This window comes from Equus asinus, chromosome 17 (assembly GCF_041296235.1).
Source record: "Equus asinus isolate D_3611 breed Donkey chromosome 17, EquAss-T2T_v2, whole genome shotgun sequence".
NCBI lineage: Eukaryota > Metazoa > Chordata > Mammalia > Perissodactyla > Equidae > Equus > Equus asinus.
Window position 1 is genome coordinate 20,805,008 of NC_091806.1, and position 13,275 is coordinate 20,818,282.

General features: G+C 34.2%; 1 protein-coding gene and 1 pseudogene across 5 annotated transcripts in view; both read left to right on the forward strand.

Annotated features, from left to right (window-relative positions):
* The first annotated feature begins 3,190 nt into the window (after window positions 1-3,190).
* LOC139040764 (olfactory receptor 5D18-like) overlaps window positions 3,191-13,275 on the forward strand; it is a 41,424-nt pseudogene continuing 31,339 nt past the window's right edge.
* Window positions 3,192-13,275, forward strand: part of LOC139039717 (olfactory receptor 5L1-like) — a 46,932-nt gene continuing 36,848 nt past the window's right edge. For 3 of the 5 annotated variants that reach the window (XM_070487743.1, XM_044749733.2, XM_070487742.1), the window contains exon 1: window positions 11,914-11,998. The gene's annotated coding sequence lies outside the window, so the exon portion shown is untranslated. Of the gene's footprint in view, window positions 3,241-11,911; window positions 11,999-13,275 lie in introns of those variants that run through there. The other 2 variants (XM_070487744.1, XM_044749732.2) reach the window with 2 other exon arrangements.

Below are 13,275 nucleotides of genomic sequence, written 5' to 3' on the forward strand. Positions count from 1 at the left end.
AGTTGTAAGCTCTAAATCAAGGAGATCACAAAGTCATGGCATTCTTTCATCCACTGTCTTTTAGTACCATAATTTCACCATATGGTGTGGCTAAGGAATTTATAATAAACCTATTTCTTGAACACCTATACTTTTGTGATAATGAATGATATTTACCATATGACAGAATTGAGTTATATGAATAATTATATATATGTACACATAATACACACAAAATATAATTTAGGAAATGGATATTCTTTTATTTTTGTATCTTAGGTAACTTTGAGCAGCAATGAGCATGTATCTCTTGAGTCCTAATCAAACAGTTATTACAGTTTGTACCTAATTTTACCTCTGTAAAAAAGGGTACATAGGAATGCTGGGGAGATGGTATCTTCAATTTATATCCTTGACCTTCTTTCCCTTCCCACTTGCTTTGAGGAATAGTATAACAAACAGTACAGGCAAGCTACTTGGTCCTAGGAAGGACATTTGAGGCCATACATTCTCCCAGTCCTACGGGGAGAGATTAGGCAAGGGAACCAAAAAGTTGACGTAAGTTAGCTCATTCCATTAATGTAATGTTTAACGTACAAATTTGTGTGTAAACATACAAATCAAGAGGTGTATTTTCTGTGTAGGAGGGGGCAGAAAAGGAGGGTGAGGGAATTGATTGCATCAAAACATTAAAAAAAACCTTCCTGGATTTTAGTAATCTTAACCAGATCTAGAATAAGAAGAATATCATTATCTCAGGGCAGTCTGGATTGTAGATTTGGGTTGGGTCGTTGATATTTGTGGGCAATATGAGACCTAGTTTAAGTCAATCTGGTCTTGAGGCTGAATTCCCTTTTGTTATTACTTCGTGTGACTCATATATGCATTTTAATTTTTGCAGATTGGGTGTATTTTGTAGAAATTAGGTATTCTCATGTTTTTTATAACAAATGTCTATGTGACCCATTGCCTGGTCGTTATGATGGATGTGATCTGGTCTGTTGACATTATTAAGGGTTCATTTCTTAGTGGTATTTTATTATAATAGTAGGTTAAAAATATGTAATGGTAGAGGTTTATCCACCAGGAGATTCAGGATTGAGTGTAGTTTTCCTAGACTTTTGACCAGTTTATACTTTTACAGTATGTTGTAGAATCCTCCTTTTAAATGGTGATTGTACATGCCCGCAGGTGCTGGTCAATTGCCGGATGCCTCTTCTCTCTCTTGTGTATGACCTCTGGCACTAATTCTTCTTTCCTGTTTGTGGTATTGTTGCTTCTTCCCCCAGAACTCATTGCTTGTTTTTGTTCATTCATCTTGAATTGCCAAGATACAAATAAGATTCCTTTATTTAAACTTCTAAATGCACATGTGCATTACAAAAGGAACAAAACTTTCAAATGAAAACACTCCCGTTTGTGAAAGTCAATAAGAAATTAAATATACCTTTCTATATACAGCAGTCTTTGTGTTACATAGACCTTTTGCATACTGTTAACTTTTCTCTTTTGAGCATAACCTAGTTGCTTTGTACATAATCCACTGTGTTATTGCTATTGTTTTGTATTATCCTGAACTGTGCAGTTGAACAGTAGGAAGCCTCTCAAGTTGGCTCTGACTTTTTATCTTCCCTTAGGTTCTTGAAAACTTGCTTTCTGGGCACAGTGGGATGTTCTAGATAAATTCTGATTTTCTTCTGACCCAATTTATCTACCTAAATACCTTCCAAGAAATTCTGGTATACTTTAGTAGTAAATAGTTTAAGAGAAAAAGCCCAGGGGTGGAGGGCGCATGTGAGAGTTAGTTTTGGGGCAGAGAATACTGCTGCTAATGATGGATCACACTTAAAAGTGACAGAGGTGTAACCTGTTTATTTTTAAGTATATAAGGTTACTTTGACCTTTACATTTTAACAACTGTTGTTGTTACTTACTTTCTTTTAGTATGTGGTTTCGTTGTGTCCCAAAGAAAGACTTTATTCTATTTTCACGTAAGTTATTTTAAGTAATGATGATTTGGAGTCCTATTACATTGTGTCTAATGTCATGTTGCAAATACTGCAGTGAGAGCTAATACAACAGTTCACTTTTTCCCCATCATTAAGAAACATAGCTATATTATTTTGACATTGATCTAGTCGGGCAAAATCTTGAGCATAAAGATGATGTAGCATGAATGAGATTATCTCAGGAAGCCAAAAAATTGGAAAAACTCATTCTTGCTGAGGTTTTTGTAATTAACATAAAATGGGTTAAGACACCTGAATATTACTTAAGGCTTATTTAGAACACTAAGTAACACATGTCTTGAGCAGGCAGTTTTCCAGCATGTAATTTCTTGCTTAAGAGCAAGAAAAACGTCATTGAGCAAAGTAGCATTACTCTTGCTGCGTTTAGATATATTTAAGATATTCTGTAGGCTGAGTTTATTTTCAGGAGGTTAGCCTTTTATTATTCTGACGTGTAGATATTTGTTTCACTAGATTTTTCGCTAGGCAAACTTTTGGGTGAAGAAGTGAACACTAAGTATTCTCTGCCTTTATTTAACTGTCATAGAGTCATAGATATCTAGAACTGAAAAGAATCCCAGAGTTTACGTTATTTAACATTTTTTATAGGCAAGGAAATTAATGGTCAGAGGAGTAAAAGTGTAGTTTGTCCAGTTTTTGATGTTTTCTTGATGACTCAAAGTAATTGTTATAAAAACGAGTCATTATGTTATATTTTAAATATATACTTTAATAAAGTGATTACTCAGAAAACTTGTCTAGGTGCTATATTCCTGGTACTAAACTTGTAATTGGTTGACATAATTTAACATACTTTCTATATTATGTAACATTGTCTTTTTGTGTTTGAAATTTCATTTTTCTGAGGAAAACTGCATGTCTCTTGATCTGTTGGCATTGCCGCTGCTATATTCTTAAAGAAAGCTAACCTCTACTTGAGTAAAGTTGGCATTAAATATTACTTCCTCAAATACGTTATCCAGAGCTTAAGTAATTAAAATAGTTAGTTTGTGATATGCTATTTCCTACGGTACAGCACTAGATTAATACTTTATTTTTTTTTTCATCATTTTCTCCCCATGGCTTAAGAGTTCTTGAAGCCAGCATAGCGGAAAATAAAGCCTGTTTGAAGAGGACACCTACGGAGGTTTGGAGGGATTCTCGAAACCCTTACGATAGAAAAAGGCAGGACAAAGCTCCTGTTGGACTAAAGAATGTGGGTAATACTTGCTGGTTTAGTGCTGTTATTCAGGTAAGGGTCTTTTTGCAGATCTGATTTGGTGGGCACGATAGCAATAGAAACTGGCTTGGGGTTGTGTTTCTTTTAAGTTGTATACTTGAAACATAACTGCAGGCTAAGTTTTAATATGCCTTTCTATCTAATAAACTAGTTTGGGGATTGCAGTATTCCCCACCCCACTCTGTTCCTTCTCCCGGTATGGAGTTTTAACACTAGAGTACTATCTGTGCTTTATTTGAAATTATTTTGAATTAATTTCTCCTCCTTCCCGGCTAAGAATTGTTGTCAGAATGTAAAGAAAATATTTTTGTATGTCTTGCAAATTAAGGGAAGGATGTAACCAAGATGTGAAATTAGAACTGCTTTTTTTGTGATTAGATTGATTTGTATATAATGGAAAGTGTTATTCATAGAATTATAGTCATTTAAATACTATTTTTAATACAAGGAAGCATTTCATTTGAGGAGGGTATAGATTGGCAGATAATTCTCAATGTATAGGTGAAAATGATGTAAAGAATAAATATTGATGAATCAAGAATAACACATGTTCCTTCTAACTTGGGAAGCCCTTAATGGAATGTTTTTTGAGCCCCTTATTCTAAAATGAAAAATCTTTGTATGCATAGATATCTGTCCTCTTCTCAATTTTAACTAATTTTCTTTTCTTTTTTTTCTTACTCTTTTATGTGATGACTATTGTCATAATTCTTTACCATTCTCAGTTAGACATTAATAAGGTTATTAGATTGCAAAACCTTAACAATCTCCTTAATCTATGAATAATAACCCTTTAGGAAAATTAATATTTATGTTTATTTTGCTACTACAGTAGAATTGTAGCTTATTAATTAGTGTTCCTGATGAGTACTTTTTAAATCATTAGATGTAGGGGCCGGCCCAGTGGCACAATGGTTAAGTGCGCATGTTCTGCTTCTCGGCGGCCCAGGCTTCGCCGGTTTGGATCCCGGGTGCAGACATGGCACCACTTGGCAAAAGCCATGCTGTGGTAGGCGTCCCACATGTAAAGTAGAAGAAGATGGGCATGGATGTCAGCCTTCCTCAGCAAAAAGAGAAGGATTGGCAGTAGTTAGCTCAGGGCTAACCTTCCTCAAAATCAATCAATCAATCAATCAATAAATAATAAAATCATTGGATGTCTATGCCACTTCTTTTTATATTAAAAATATCTCTTCATTTGTAGCTTTCCAAACCTGTATGTATGACAGTGTAAATTTTCATGTGATATTAAAGCAGCTAACTTGGTTATGCAGTTCATTTTCTATAAGGTTAATTGTGTTCTGTAGGATATTAATTTGTAATTTTACCATTTTTTCCACTTCAGTGTAATAAATTTCAACCTTTTCCCCCACTTTTTTTGCTTCTGGCACATGATACCATGCAATTTGAATTCCTTTAGCTTTCTGGATTTATGCCTCACTCTTCAATATACTATGGTAAACACTAGTTAGCATGTAGTATGTATGTATATTTCTTTTCCAAGCTATTGAAATATTAAGGAATACCTGGATTAACCTAAATCTGTAATAATAGCTTTGTTCCTAGGCTTGATTACACATGAATTATTCACTTACATCCCAACAATATCTAACATTTTCTTTGCTATCTTAGAGTCTCTTCGATCTTCCTGATAGGCTATCTTGCTTTACTTTACTTGCACTATTAGTAAGGGGTTTTACATTTCACTGTCCAATCTAAATTTTATAATTTAGACATCATTTTAAAATATGAAGCTCACTATGAAGGCTGTGATCTGAGTGTTCATGAATAAGCTTCGCTGCCTCTATTTGGACAAGTGGATGCTATCTCTGCACTATTATGGCCAATAAGTGAGGCTCATTGATTAGACGCTTCTCTTAGAAAACTTTAAGAAGAAAGAAAGTACTTGGAAATAATCAATATTTGTTTGTTAGAAGCGGAGTTCTTTATTTTTCCTGTTTGAAATAACTAAATTACTATTAATAGGTATGGGGATCATAACTTATCATTTTCATAGGTTAAACTCCTCTCATATCTTAATTCAAATTTGAATCAGTTGTTTATCTATTTCTATCTTAAGTGTTATTTGCTGACCTTAGATTTTGCTTTACATTTCAAATTTTTGGTGTTTTTTTGGTAGAGAGCAGAATGAACTAGAAAAATCGCTTGTTTTCAAAATTTGAAGTAATTTTACTAATTTTTAAGTTTTATCTTAGATGAGTGGCTACTTAACTGGTAGCATGGCTTTACCACACTCCTAACATAGGCAAGTATAAGGTTTTCGGAATTACTTATTTTTTCTTTTGGAGAGATTTAGACACCTAGGAGAAGTAACCTCTAACCTTAAAAAATTTGAGTTATAGTGAATTATTAAGATATTGACTTGGGGATTTGGAAAAAAATGTTAAGCGTCAAATCTTGGAAAATTGTGGACGGGAAAAAATTTGTCTGAAGATCACTTCATGGTTTTTTTTTTTCCTTACTATAATTATTCTATTTTAAGTAGTTTTTTATTTTCATCTCTAGTAATAAAAACTTTTTGTTTTTTCATTTTCTGACATTATTCCTTAATTCCATAGACATAATCTGAGATATAACAGTTTATCATCATAATTGGAACTTCTCACTTATGAAAGAAAAGTTGGGCAGGAAGTCTGTATTAGTGTTGGAAGTGTTTTATTATATTTTCCAAAGTGAGTTGGAGCTTGTTCAAACTGTGACGTAAATGTACTGTAAAGTTTCAATTACAAAATTTCTCAGGGATGGAATTTACTTAGTTGGCAGGACTTGCAGGAAGCAACTGGGATTCTTTTCCTTCTAAGTATATCTACCAATTATAGAAGGTTACTGAGATTATAAACTGCTAACTTTGGAGTAGGTAGTGGGAGTAGGCTACAAAAGGTAGAGCTTTATTGTACTTGTTCTTTTAGCTATTGGGACCAATAATTTGGGAGAAAAGTGGTAGAGTATCAGAAAGGGATTATAAGAGGCAAAGAGAAGATTTTACAGAGAATAGCTTAAATAGTCTTTTGGATGCTAGCAATATTAGCCTGACTGTCTTTAGATTGAGCATCGACCCCTTACCTAGTCAGGACTGTTTTAATCCTGTTCAAATGAATTTTTATGTAAAAAGTACTAAGTGGGGCTACTTTCTCCACTAGGGTATCCGTGAGTGAGGTAGTTATTTAGAGGTATGTATTCTCCTCTCTCTCTAGTTTGGAGTGTAATCCGTAGATTCTCAGGATGATCCTTAGCACCTTTCCTATTTGGATGCTTCTGAGATGCTCAGAAGTAAGGTGCTCATGCTTCTCAGTTTGCCTGGTACAGTCCAGTTTATTCCTCTTGTAGATCCACTAGTGCCTATTAATTAGTCATAAAGCCCTCTTTCATCCTTGGATAATGAAGGATATGGTCACCCTACTCATAAATCATGTAACTACAGGTTGACTAAAATACAAGCATCCTGAGGGCAGAGAACATATCTTCTAGGTTATTGTTCTATACCAGTATACAGTACAGTGTCTGACACATTGGAGGAGCCTTTTAAGTAATTATTGAATGAGTGAGTGAATGAACCAAAAAGGACCATATATTATTTATGGTGGAATTGAAGACTTTAATTGCTTCTATCACCCTAATGCTGTATGGGATTGAAAAGATGTGGCAAGTTTTCAAAAAATCTCAAGATATCATTTAACATGTTTATTCACATGACTTGCTCTTATCTCTTTAATCTTCATCAAAGAACGTAAGTACATAGTTCAAACAGAAAACCAAAACCCCATAGCAATAAAAGGCTTACAGTGAAAAACAACAGTAATCAGCCTCAATCCTCCCTATCTCATACTCCTTAAAGGCACCTACAGCCACTTCTAGCTGTTTCTCCTATCTCATTTTTCTAAATGACATGCCTTCCTGCTGAGAAGAATGAGGATTTAGCTCTTTCATTTCAGCTACCTAGAATTGCCTTTCCTTTCATCTCCCAACATAACTTATATTACAAGTTAAAAATAGTCAGTAGTGTTGATGTTTTCTGTGACTTTACATATTACACTGATTTACTACGACTACCCCTTTGAAATCTTTTGTTTTCCTGGAATTGTCAATTGCCATTATTTTTCCTTTCTGTTTTCTATATACTTGTTCTTAAAACTTTCTATATGCTCCAACATCTCTGTTATGGTCTTATCAATAATATGTTTTATTTGCTCGAACATATTAGATCCATTTTTAGGGGGGTTGGGGGAGTACAGAAGATTGCCCTGCCTCAAATCCAGACTGGATTGTGATTCTTTTTGTTTTAAGCACTGTTGCTGGCTTTCCAGAAGCAGGTCTAGAGAAAGGGGATCCGGGAAGGGTCGATTGGGGCTCAGTTGGCGAGTTTTTACTTAATCCTCCTGTGTGTAGCCCAGAATCTCATGGCCTCTCCTACCATGGCACACACTGCGACTGATTTTCCTGAACCTCAGTCACTTAAGTTCAGTTATATCCAAAGACTAAACTTTCTGTATCCCACGCACGGAGGGAGTAGTTGTCTGATCTTCTGGGTCTGGGAAGGACAGAGGGACTTAATTGCTCTGTATCCAGACTTTCATCTTGTAATCAGGCCATCTACGTTTAGTCCCTACCTTACCTTGAAACTTACGTGGTACCATTTCATTTTTTTTTAAATCTACCAAGGAGAATTTATCTTGCTTCTCCTTGGTATCCTCCATTACAGACAGTTGATACCTTCCTTTGCTCTCTTGTCATTATTCTTTTTGTTTTCCACAAATTGTTTGAATTCTCATCTCTCATAGCTCTCTGCTGTTAGCAGGAGTTTAGCCAAAGTCCATTTCGGCAAGTGCTCTTCAGCATTCACATTTTAGCTTTAGACTGAATGAAAGGATACTTGTTTTCAGTGTGCATCAATCATAAGCACAATTTAGGCAGTAGTGATATTTACCCTTTCCCACCCCTTTTGGAGGAATATGTTGACCACTACTATTATGACTGTGATTTAGAGTACAGAGTGTTTTGGACTTAAAAAAGTTAATCTCTATGATTTGTGTGATGGTCACAAGTTCTACTTCGGGTGATAACTTGTTAGGTTGTTCTAGACCATCTTATTGATCATATTTTCCTGGACTGCAAAACAAAACAAAACGAAAACAAAAACAGCTTTTTGAAGACATCACATAACCCTAAAGCAGTGAATAATTTTGAGGCTAAGCTTTGAGAAAACAAGATGTTCAGAGAGTAAGCTTCACATTTTGGGCTGATTTTATTCTCGAGGCAATTCCAGAAATAGTTCTGAATGGCTGGGAAGCTAAGCAAAGTTTTGCACAGATTTAGAGCCCTAGTAAACACCTCAGACTTTCAGTTAGAATTATAAAGGGCTGGAACCTAGGATTAACTGAGACCCGAAAATAAAGCGTGCTTTATAGTTTCTGAATTCCACCTTCATCTCAGAATTGATTGGATGAAATTGATCTTGGATTGCAAATAGCCTCACTCTTGCTTCCTGCCAGAAGCAAATGTAAATTCTTTTGGAAGATAATATCATCATTGAATTTTCTCCAGTTTGTCATGTATAATGTCTAGCACTCACATCAGCTGTAATCAGTCATATCAGCAAATAAGATGTGTCTAAAAATTAATAGAAAATAATGGGCAATAGAAATATGCCTACAGGAAAACCTGAAAATTGAATTGATATAACTATTAATATGCTCAACAAATTAAAAACCAGAATGAGGATTTTTTTTTTTATTGAGGTCTAACTGGCTTTTAACATTGTGTAAATTTCAGGTGTACATTATTATATTTCAGTTTTTGTATAGATTGCATTGTGCTCACCACCAATAGTCTAGTTTTTATCCATCACCATTCACATGTGCCCCTTTACCCATTTTGCCTGCCCCCATCCGCTTTTCCTCTGGTAACCGCTAATCTGTTCTCCTTATCTATGTGTGTGTTTGTTTCAGATTGAGAATTTTGATAGAAAACTAAAAACTATTAAAAAAAATAGAAATTTTAGAACTGAAAAATATAACAAAGTCACAAAATCAATGGATGAATTATAGCAGCATATTAGAAACAGCTGAAGAGAGAGTCAGCTAGACAGTTGGTCTGAAGAACATTTTCAGATTAAAGCCATGAAATGCAGATAAGAGCATATAAGAGATTTTGAACATGGTGAATAGTACTAACATAGTGTATGTGTGGTTCAAGGGAGAGTAAAAAGAGAATAGGGCAAAAGTAATATTTGAAGAAATGACTGAGAGTGTTCAAAACCTAATGAAAGAGATTGAGCTACAGATTCAGGAAGGAATAGGAATCAAGTAGTATGGACATAAAGAATACTGTGACAAGGCATATCATAATAAAACGGAAAAAACTATAGACAAAGAGAAAATCCTAAAAGTAGCCAGTTGGAAAAGGTATATATCACCTCTATGAAGGAGCAAAAATAAATCTAACAGCTGACTTCTCAACAGAAATGCGATCTTTAAAGTGCTGGAAATACTAACTGGCCATATAGAATTCTAGAACTAGCAAAAATATTACAAAAATGAAGTAAAAACAATTTTCATTTTAGCAGATGGTGAAATAATTCACCACCAGCAGACCTACACCAGATGAAATTCTACTGGGTGTTCAGGAAGCAGGAAAATGTTCTCCAGCGGGAACTCAGAGCACAGAAATAGGACTGGGATTCTCCTCATTTGTCCATATTCTCTTTCCAATTTAAATTCCTCATAAGAACAGCCCATACTTTGCCCCCCTTACTTATATCTCATTTCTTCAGTACTTATTACTGCTGTTCTTCTCCCATTCTACTGAAAAGATGGTTTTCTAATTGACAAATCCAAGGGTTGTTTTTCCTGCCCTTACTTTACTGGAATGTGGCAACCTTTGAGAGTAATGCTCATCTTGTCCTTCTTAAAATTTGCCGGTATTCTTTGATGTGCTTCAGAATCGTCTGTGGTACTTTGTGTCTTTGTTGACACAGGTTCCTTTTAAAGCTCCACTGTTATTCTGATACACAGCTATATGTGAAAGCCCTTGGTTTCTCTACTCCTTTTTCTTCTGTGATCTCATACTCTCCATTTCCCTTACTATTCTTATTTTGTCTTTCTCATCGTTCCTCTGGCTTTTAAATGATTCTTTTTCCCTAGGATTCTGAGCTTGGTCTACTATTATTGTATTCACATTTTTTCTGATTTATAACGTCTATACTCATTGTTTAAACTTGTAATCACAAGATTGTGATCAGGGCAGAGACTTAATATATTTTATTCTCTTTTGCCTGTCTTCCTTGTGTCTGGCCATGTAGTGAGTGCTCCATAAATATTTGCTAAATGAATAAATAAATGAATTATCTCATGTTCATATTGTTGCATTAAGAAATACTTCCAGATCGCAAGATAACCAAAATATTTTCCTACAGTTCCTGTTATCAGCTTTATGGTTTTACCTTTCATATTTAGGCCTTTAATCCACATCTATATCTATATATCTATATCTGACTCTATTTCTTATATATACTAGGCCAATTTTCCAAACACCCACCTACTAAACAAAACTTTGTTTTTATTTGTAGTGCCACCTTTATCTATGTGTTAGTCAAGTTGGCTAACCCATCTTTACTAAGATTTAATACATCATTGCCTCCTGTCCAGTGATTTTCAAACTTTATCAACTGTGATTCTCAGAAAGGAAGACAGTCTACGTTGTAAAACACTTTACATGTACACATGTATATAAAATCTATACAAGAAAAATTTTACAAACAGTATCCTGTGGTGAATTTACAGTGTATGATATGTTCTGATGTTTTCCATTGCATTTTATTTCATGTTTTAAACATGTTCATCGTGATAACATTAATGGATTATAAGTTATAGTTTAAGAAACAGCTCCAGGAAACCTTCCCACGGACGTCTTTCATATGCTCTCGTTATGCTCTGTATGATCTGAATTAGAGTATCTTGGAATCATATTTCTATTGCTATAATTATATGTGTGTCTCCTTCTAGGTTGTGTTTCTCCTTGAGCACAGAGATAATATGTAATTTCTTTGCTCTGCTATCACTGAGCATCTGATTTATTTATTTATAAATAAATTTGTTTATTTTAAATGAATTAGAATTATTTATAAAATAAATTATTTATCATTATAACAGATAATATAATAAATAATATAATATATTATAATAAATAATATAATATATTATAATATACAATAATATTATTATTAAATAAATTTAAATTATTATAAGTTTATTTGTGCTATATCCTTGTAGAATTGATACGTCTAGATAACTCATAGTGAACATAACGTGTCTGAAAAGTTGTAGACTTTACATTTGTTTATCTTTATTTTGAGGAAACTGTTAAGCACGTAGTAATATAAGGAAAGCTTTAGTAATATAATATGGTGTGGGGTTTTATTTTTGCATTGTCTATGTATACTTTTCTGCTTTGCAACACAATCAATATTGTTAATGATCAAGAATAGTATGTTAAGGTATAAGAAATTTGACTTTTTCTTGGGGAGAAAATAGTCTTATGCTAATTGCATCTGTTCTGTGTATAAGCAGTATAATTGTCAAAAACAAATCTCTAAGACCCGTCATATTTTTACGGTTTTGTTAATAGAATTTTCCCTTAGCTATCTTAAATTGTTGTTCTTTTTCAGTCATTATTCAATCTTTTGGACTTTAGAAGATTAGTCCTGAATTATAAGCCTCCATCACATGCTCAAGATTTACCCCGAAACCAAAAGGTAAAATACAAAAAGATTTTTAAGCAGAGCATGTATGATATGGTCTTCCTGTATTATCTGTGCTTGTTTTAGGAGCACTTGCCCCGTCAAGTGTGAAACAGTGTCAAACTTGAAGGTCAACCCATTAATCTCACTTTAGTAATTGCTTTTTTCCTTCCTTTTGAGTTGTCAAATTTCGGTAAACTTTATAGCTTACAATTTACAGTTCAAGGTCTTTCCTCAATTGTCTGCTGAAAACTTGTGTAGAAATCAAAAAGTTTTTCTATTGTTTCTGTAGATAAGCCCTTGAGAAGATTAGTTTTGCACTGGCTGTCTTTGCAGTACAAATGTATAACTTATATTTTGTAAGTTAATGTTGTTAGGCAATATAATGTGAGAGCTCAGACACAGGGCCAGATTGTCTAGGTTCTGGCTGTGAAGCTAGAGCAAGTTACGTGATCTGTCTTTGTTCACTTTGCTTATCTGAAAAGTGTAAGTAACAACAGCAGTTATTTTATAGAGTTACTGTGAGAATCAGATGAGATAAAACACATAAAGGGCATAGAAGGGCCTGGTACATAGTAAGTACCAGATGTCAACTCTTGTCTGTTACTATATTGTTTATATTAGCTTTTAAAAAGATAAGACTTGATTTACATGCAGAAATTCATACTTAGTGGAAAAAAATTGCTTATGGAGATAGTATGCTTGAGTATAGGGCTTTTCTGGTCTTGTCATTAAAGAATTTGTAGCCCTGTAGGGAACTAGTCTCAAAGATATAGAAGTTAAAATTTTAGGTTTCAGTAAAGTCTTGAACTTTGTGTGACCTATTGTTAGTAGTAATGATACATTATTAAACTATAGTTTTCTTTTAGTGTATAATTTTGAAAACTTTTACTGTAAACATAGGAAACATTTATAATACAAGCCAGTGGGAATATAATTTGATTTATAACTAGCTTTTTATGCTATAATCGTTGGGCTATAAAATGTCAGGCTGATAAACAAGCCGTTTTTTTTTTTTTTTTTTTTTTTTTTATTTTTTTAAGATTTTATTTTTTTTCCTTTTTCTCCCCAAAGCCCCCCGGTACATAGTTGTATATTCTTTGTTGTGAGTCCTTCTAGTTGTGGCATGTGGGACGCTGCCTCAGCGTGGTTTGATGAGCAGTGCCATGTCCGCGCCCAGGATTCGAACCAACGAAACACTGGGCCGCCTGCAGCGGAGCGCGCGAACTTAACCACTCGGCCACGGGGCCAGCCCCTAAACAAGCCGTTTTTAAAAGGGAACTCAGATCACC